This window comes from Quercus lobata, chromosome 3 (genome assembly GCF_001633185.2).
Source record: "Quercus lobata isolate SW786 chromosome 3, ValleyOak3.0 Primary Assembly, whole genome shotgun sequence".
Classification (NCBI taxonomy): domain Eukaryota; kingdom Viridiplantae; phylum Streptophyta; class Magnoliopsida; order Fagales; family Fagaceae; genus Quercus; species Quercus lobata.
Genome location: NC_044906.1, coordinates 70,210,252 through 70,218,613, shown reverse-complemented (window position 1 = coordinate 70,218,613; position 8,362 = coordinate 70,210,252).

Below are 8,362 nucleotides of genomic sequence, written 5' to 3'. Positions count from 1 at the left end.
GAGTCTATAGGGACTCCCTACTCCCTAGGACTCGTTGCAGTAGTCCTTGTACACTGCAGCCACCTTCTCTGCCAGGCGGGCCTCCGTGTCTAGCACCCCACGTTCATAGGATGCAGCCACTGTGGCCTCAACGACTTCCTTGGCCACTCGAGCAGCATTCTTGGCTTTCTGTAACTCAACCTTAAGATCTAAAACGTTTTGCTTTTCGGTGGCTAGGTTTATCTCAGTTACATGTAGTTTTTGGCGTTGATCCTCCATTTGCCTCTCCATCATGAGCGGGAGTGGGCCTCAGCTTTGACTTTGTCATGAGTGTTCCTGACCCACTCCTCGGCCACTTAAATCTGCTGAGTAAGCTGCATGACAATAGCATAATGATCAAATATATGCATATGAATAAATAAGAATCCTGGTGTTAAACTCAATAGAATGTTGATTGACTTACCATGGTAAGGTCCCTTTTCAATAACATGAAGAGGTCAGGTTACCTAGTACGCCTAAGGCCCTCTATATCCTGGGGGAGAAGTAGAGGTTACTCTAGAGCCTCGGGGAGGACAGTGGCGTACCCCCTTTGGGATTTCCAGATCATGGCATCCCAAGGAATAAGAGCATCATCCACCTCTAGCCGAGGGGCCTAGAAGCGCTGCCCTCGGCATACTTCAACTTCATCTTGGCTCTCCACCGATTTGACCTTTCTGTCTTGGGGATCCTTACCTTTATTTTTTTGCTTGGCCCTCTTTTAAGGTGTCACCTCGCCTTCTTCCAGGTCTTCAACTGGCCTTTTCTTCCTCAAGTTTGGAATGGCCTTCAGTCTGAGGTCTGTAGGTGGAGGAGGAGGAGGAAGAGGGAGATTGGAAGGAACTTAGGTCTTAGAAACTTCCTTTTACGTGAACCCTTTGTTCTTGTTTGCCAGCAACCCCTTTAAGCCGGACCTTGGCTTCAAATCCATTCCTTTTTCTTCGATTTCTAAGCTAGTGTCAACCCGAGCGACAATTAGCTTCGGAGGATGAGCTGTAGAGAATCTATCGGACTTGTGTTCAGAATTCAAGAGCTCTACAGTTCTTTCTGGTGCTCGTTCTGCCTCCTCGAAGCGAAACTAATCGATCTTAGCGTCAAGGGAATGCCGAGAAGAGGCTGACTCCTCTCTCAAAGCAGCTACCTGAGGAGGAGTGCATTGAATAGGCAATTCAACAGGTGGGAGATTTCTTCGAGCCAAAAATCCTGGTTTGGATACGTCTATGCGGTTCAGCCTAGAGTTACCGGCCCTTATCGCCTACCCTGCGTCCTGGAATTGACGAGAGAAAGGCTCGTAATCTAAAACCAAATGAGTAGCTCTTAATTGTCCGTCTTCGCTTATAAATACTTCAGACCTTAGCAACTTGTTGAGAACTGGTACGTTGACAAGACCTAGTCTCGGGGCGACGTGGTTTTTATCTGCAAAAAGTATCTGAGAAGGAGATTACGGTTAGATCAATTGAGACTATTATTTGAGAAGACAAAATGTTAAGGCAAGGTATAAAAAAATAAATAAAAAAAATAAAAAAAGAAAATTTTGCTAAAAAAAATTAAGAGAGCTAAAATCCCCTGCCAAATGGACTGATCCTAAAGGTACCCCGCCTGGCTTTCCCGTCCAAGTTGAGCAATGAAGATCGTCGTTCCACTCCCTGGAGACAATCAGGTAGTCATCCTTCATGCTCTTATTAGATTTGGGGAGACAAGATATCAACTTGACGACCTTGGATCGGGACTTAAGATAGTATCCTGCGCTGGCGATTTTGTGGCACTCGTACATGTGAACCACATCATGCCATGTGAGCCCTAACCCCATCTACTCGTTAAGAGCGTCTATGCAGCCCAAAACCCTAAATAGGTTAGGGGCGCACTGATGGGGGGTCAGTTTGTGGTTAATTAGGTAGTCCCTGGTTATTCTACCCATGGGAAGCATCATTCCTCCCTCTATGAAAGCGATCATAGGAACGACGACTTCACCCACTTCTTTATTGGTATGAATTTGGTCTAGGGCACAAAATGACAGGGCTACTCCCTGTGGGATGTGATATTTGGCCCTAAAGCCCTCCATGCTAGCCGAAGAGTCAACTAAATGTTTAAATCTACCTATTTAAACAAACTAAGAAGATGCGAAAGAAATTTTTTGAAGAGAAAGAAGGCCGAGGGGTTGGTCGAGGAGGAGAAGAAGAATGTTAAGAGACAGAAACTTACAAAAGTAAGTGTATTAATCCTAATCCTTTAGAAATGATCTTTCGAAAAATTTCTTAAGAACAGAGTTATAAAGTCTTAGGAACTTAGAGTATTTTGTAGGTTAGAGCGCTAGGATTCTCTAGAGCACTTGAAGATTTGTGAAGTAAAGAAGAAAATGAGTTCCCTGAAGGCTTTATATAGAGGGAGAAAATAAGTGGGAATACTCTCACTCAAAATTCTAGGAAAAATGTCAGCCGTTGGATTGGCGCCTCACCGTTGGATACGGGGAACATAAAGCCGCCAGGAGTAATTAATAATGCCTCGTGGGCTACGAAGCGTCAATAGCAATTATGAGGTGCGTAAAACCGCACTCCCGCACATGTGAATCAAGGAATCAATTGGTCTTATCTCTTAAAAATCAAAACCCACTTTTCTCCTTGGATGAGAGGGAAAAACCGGAATTTTGAGGGGCCATTACTTTACTCTATCATCTCATAAGCAAGTTTTGGTCCAAGGGAGAGGGGAAAAGGAGATTAATCCTTAGTCATGAAAGATAATCCTTAATCCTTAATCATGAAAGATAATATAGTCAATCTTGATTTCTTTACAAATGGGAAAAACCACTGAAGCAAAACCCCACTGGGTGAATTTAAAATCACGAGAATCCACCATTATGAAAGCAAGCGGTTATAAGTAAAAGGAATCCCAATACCTAATACCAACCTACAGTTGAACCCTTACCCCAATACCCAATTGGACTTGTAATGTAGTGACAATCTCTCATTTCAATGCACAGCTCCCAATACATGACTAACCAATTGATGCACAGATCCAAGTACATGACTAACACACCAACTTAAGGAAAATGTTGACTGCAAAGTTCTTCAGTTCATCCAACGAAAAAGATCAAGAAGCTCCTTGGTTACAAAACCCTTGTCGCAAAGACGCAGTAGCTTCTACAAGGAATATGATGAACTAGGGCAAATTCTGTCTCTGATCATAATTTGCATGCACAATCAATTTGCATTGAGTTGCATCACTTTGCATCACCTTTGACGACCCTTAAAATAATCCTTATATATGTCTAGGGTTGTGAGGAAAAAAAAAAAAAAAAAAAAAACCCTACACAAATACACTTAGATATGCACAAAATCAGATCTGGAAATCTGAATTTCGTAATTCTCGACAGATATAGCTTCTGTCGAGCTACTGTCGAGCATCAGTACTAAATCTCGATGGATATGAATTTGTCAAGCTATCTGTCAAACTTTAATGAACAACACTTCTTCACTTGTTTCTTGAACAGATTTGCATGGCTTCAATACTAAACGTGAACTCTTGTTCCTTGAAGTACTAAACCCATCCTAGATCTACTCAATTACAAGTAAAGTGCATTTTGTCAAAAGATTAGCCAATTTACATAACATATGTCTCTAACAATATCTACATATGTCCTACCACCTACAACTTGGTTTAATATTGTGATATTCACCATTACTTTTTCAATAGCTAAAAATAACTGAATAATAACATAAATAGAAACTCTCTAAAAAAAAAGGTTATCTTATGACAGAAATCGCTATAGGTCCTACAGCTTTTTACTACAATTTAGTTATAAATAGTGGTAATTAAAAAAGACCTTCTATCACTCACAAACATTGAAGCACCTTAACATCCTAACAGGTTCCAAATTGTGTCTAAGTTTCTATGATTTTTTACCATTAGAACTAAAACTATTTTGCAAATTAATACAACATTGTTTTGATAGGTCCTCTCATTAAATATGAGGTCCCATTTTTCATTGAAAGCTCTGCTTATTGTGTAATTATCTGCTATCAAGAATTTGGAAATTGGTTACCAATTTTAAGTACCCATGACTCAAATTTCCATCTCCTACTCTTGACAAATTTTTGTTCATTCATAGCACCCAAGACTCAATTACGACAACAAAAGAATCTCCTAAAATGCAAGGAGCTGATCATTGGAGTTATGGATATTGATAGGGAAACTTAACCAAGAAAATTGAGTAGGGGTTTCATTACATTCACAAAAAAATTTGTCAAGAGGACTTATACAAAAGCTAGTTAATATATATGGCCTTTAATGTCAAATATATTATCTTTCAAGATTAAGGCTTTGAAATTTGTAGATAGAGATAGAATTTGACTCATTCTTTCTATTATTGTTGGATTGAAATTTTAGTAAATAATAGCTATATATGATGTTCCTCAACATTGTGTGTGTGTGTATGTAGAGAAACCTGCCCTAGATGGGATTTTGGTAGATAATTGTGGTGTAAGGAGTAGTTTACTAGGATAGAGTAAAACATACCATTTCCTAAATCATAAAGATGGTTGTATTATAAGATTTTGTAATGCATCTTCATATATCATGTATAATAAGTTAAAACCCTTAAAATACATAAAATCTATAAAAAATAAAAAATAAAAAAAAATCTAGAATAATTATATATTTATCACATGTAGCAAAAGTATTTTCCATTAGCTAGCTATGTTTTAAAATTTTAAAAACTTTTATTTTGCAATTATATTCAACCTAGTCAAACAAATTTAGGTGTTCTCTATTCTCTAATATGATCTTGACAAAGTGAGCAAATTGCAAAAGTAGAACTTATGTGAAATGATAATTGTGTGTAAACGTATGGTTTTTAATATATTTAGGTTTCATTAGTGCAAAAAATCTCAACTCCAACTGTAGCAAGCCCCTTTAATTACTAAAATTTCAAAAAATCATTACTAGGAGAAGTACTATCATTTTATTTCAGAAAACATTTTATTTGATATTCCTAATGCCTACTATCATTGTCAAGAGTTTTGTAACTCAATGGTATAACTTTTTCTTCTTTACTAGGAGAACTACAGTTCTAACTTGTGAAATTTTAAAATACTCGCAAGTGTACGAATCGTACTGAAGTATAGTTGGACAAGAACGAGGTCGAACCCACAGGGACTTGAATAAACGTAGGAAAATTGATTAAACCTTAACCAAACTAATCCTAATCTAGTTTAATAAAAACTGTTTTTTTTTTTACAATTAAATATACTAAACAAATAATAAAGTTAAGCAAATAGTTAAACTAAGCAAAAGATATAAAGCAAGAAAAAGATGTAAACAATCAAGAGAAAGGAATTAAGGTTTTGGAATCCGCCTTGTAAATCATATCAGCATATATTTATGATCATTAATTTTTCCCAACCACTGCATGATAATCTAGAAATCAATCTTGCTATCATGGAAAATATCATCATTAAAATCCTTATTTTTAAAAATCAAAAGCATGTTTTTCTTCGCTTCTTAAGTATAAAATCAAATCATCAATTGTATCTGTAGCCAAACAAATCACAAGATATATCCAATTCTAAAAATCAAATCATAAATTGTATCCATTGACAGACAAATCACAAGTGATATCCAATTTTATAATCAAGAATTAATAAACCAAGCATTCAATTAATTAAGACAAATCCTAAATCATGAGAAAAACATGATTTGAACTCTAGATCTAGAATTCCATCTTAGTCAATTGATATGAAGCAAGAACAATTTAAATCATTAAAGAACAACTATTGTAGGAAAAATCAAATCACATAAATATTATTGATAATCTTTAACAAGGTTTCATCCTCAACCTTAATTATAAATTTAGCTACTCATAGTAATTGAAAGAAAACACAAAAATAAAATACTAAACATTAAATTAGACAAATAAAATAAAACTAACTGTCATAGAAGAAAACCAAAGAAGTAGCCGCACTCTCTATACATTCAGCCCTCAGCCCTATCACTAGCCTCCGCCCCCTGAATTTTGCCCTAAGGAGTCCTTAAATAGGTCAAGGAATCCAATTACAAGTTGAATTCTCGTTTAGAGAAAATCTCAGATTTTTAGGCTTCACTTAACCAACTATTTTGGCCCATTTAACCTCATAATTTGGACCTGTGGTAAACTACAAAGTTGTAGCCCTTTAAGTTATCGTTCCAGCCCAACTTGAATCATCTCGATTGGACATCTGAGCCGAAAGTTATGCCAAAAATACTAACTGATGTGCAGTCTGGAATCCTAATCCGAATTGGACTTGGATTTGGTGCAAATTTCTTTTGATTCCTTGCTCCAATTGGACTTAAATTTAATTGGGTTGGTCTTTTCTTGAATTCATGCCTGGCTGGATGTAAGTTGGCTTGATTCAATTGGCCTAACCCCACTTTGCTTGTAAAGCCCTTGTTACCTACAACACAAAGATATTATATAATCAGTCACAAAATAACATAAAAGTAAGGCTAAATATGTAGATATGTGAGTACTTTATTGTATATATTTCATGCACATCAAATACCCCCAAACCTACATTTTGCTAGTCCTCGAGCAAAACAGATAAAGAGTAAAACAAAACAAAGAAATTAAAAACAAAGAAAAAGGAAATCCTAACTAATCCACTTTCGCTGGAATTTTCGATTGCATTTAGCGTATGCAACAAGCCTTTAAACCCCTAGCTTACACTAGTGGACGAGTTGTAGTCTCGTGAGGGTTTGCAGGGAATATACCCACAAAATTCTAAGAATAAATACTAAAAAAAACAAACATACAAATAAATAAATAAACAAAACAAAGAAAGTCATTTTTTTTTTCAATTGATTTTTGCAAAGAGGATTAGTTCAAGTTCAAAAACACTATAAATGCTAAAGAAATTTCTCATGCCATCAAAACTCAATGTTAGTGAAAAGTGGTAGCCAACCCAAACATACTCTTAGTTTTAGAATAAACTTGACTCAAATCTCTATTTGAAAGTATGCTTCAACTCAAATCTTTCCTGTGTTATCACTCAACAAATGAAATTACTCTGAAATGGGGTGTAACACTCTCAACAACATATGTGAGAAAAATAATGTAAACAAAATCAAATACCTCACATATAAATCACAAGAAAAACGCTTAATCAAGAAAGAATAAGTAGTCTCATGAAAGGATGCCAAAAATATTCATACCACACCTTTTTCTTCTCAGTCATATCAATATCTGAACTACACAATCTTCAAGATCAAATAAGGACTTTATTAGGACGTAATGTTAGGTAAAAGCAAAGGGAATGAAATAAAAATGGGTGAAGGTAAATAATAAGAAGTGTTTTCAAGATTTGTCGGAATGTCAACTCTTTTTGGAATTTCCATTCAACAATTTTTTTTTTTTTTTAACTCTTCTTCTTCAAAGCAGTACTCCTTCCTTACATTTCACTTCTCAAAATTTGATGAGAACCTTGTTTATTTTCTTCTTTTTGACACTTTTCTTCTTCGTCTTCTTTTTTTTTCAATTCTTTTTCTTTTTTTTCTTTGAAATTTTTTTTTTCTTTCTTCTTTGAATTCTCGTACAAACCACCACATTGAAACAAACTGATTAATTTCAATCTTGAAACACTATGGATAAGGGCTTTAAGAAAGAAAGGCTAATTAAAAGGCTCAATGGGGTGACTAGCGATAATGTATCAAAAAAAGAAAAATACATATATGGCTCAAAGTAGACAAAAATGACATAATCTCATCTCTCAAAGACTAGTATAGTTCATTCAATATCAATGACTTCAAAAGATTCAAGTGTGGCATAAATTCATTTTTTTTTTCTTGGCCAAAAGAAAGAACAATGAGACTACAACAAGGGAAACATATTACGTACTTCCAAATGAACTTTAAGATTAGAAACAATAAATAACCCTCCATAAATAATGATTGGCTCACAACTCACAGGGGTTATAGTCTCCACATTGTTATCATCAAGATTTTCTAATCATTTTTATCCTTCAACAACAAGTTGTGTTTGAGTGGCTATGTGCATGTGAAATGAATTGAGCATGAAAGCAATGAAATTCTTTAAGCAAGAGTGGTATAATGAACTCACAACATAAACCTCAAGCTAGGCAAAAGTTTTTTTTTTTTAACACATCTAAACAAAACAAAACCAAAAGATAGAAATCTATATAAATCCCCCCTAAACCTAAACCAAACATTGTCCTCAATGTTAAAAATGATACTCTCAAATATATGTCTTGAATGAAAAGAGAGCAAAATATGAATATGCAACATGAGAAAATCAAGTAGGAAAAGTAAGGTAAGGAGAAAGAGGAGACGTACCTTGATCAAGCTGATTGTTATAAATTTT